Source organism: Octopus bimaculoides, chromosome 8, assembly GCF_001194135.2.
Source record: "Octopus bimaculoides isolate UCB-OBI-ISO-001 chromosome 8, ASM119413v2, whole genome shotgun sequence".
NCBI lineage: Eukaryota > Metazoa > Mollusca > Cephalopoda > Octopoda > Octopodidae > Octopus > Octopus bimaculoides.
In genome coordinates, this window is record NC_068988.1 from 77,148,029 (window position 1) to 77,148,377 (window position 349).

The following is a 349-nucleotide window of genomic DNA, read 5'->3' on the forward strand; positions in this document are numbered from 1 at the left end:
TATGTATATGTATATATATACACGTATATATTTGTATATTTGTATATATATCTATATATATGTATGCATTTATGTATCTATGTTTGTCTCCCCACCATTGATTGACAACCAATGTTGGTGTGTTTACATCCTTCCATAAATTAGCGGTTCAGCAATAGAGTCCAATAAAATATGTACTAGGCTTAGAACGAATAAGTCCTGGGTCCGATTTGCTTGACAAAAGGCGGAGTTCCAGCCTGGCCACAGTCACTTGACTGAAATAAGTAGAAGTGTAAAAGAGTATACAGAGTATACATACATACATACATACATACATACATACATACATACATACATAATACATATATAT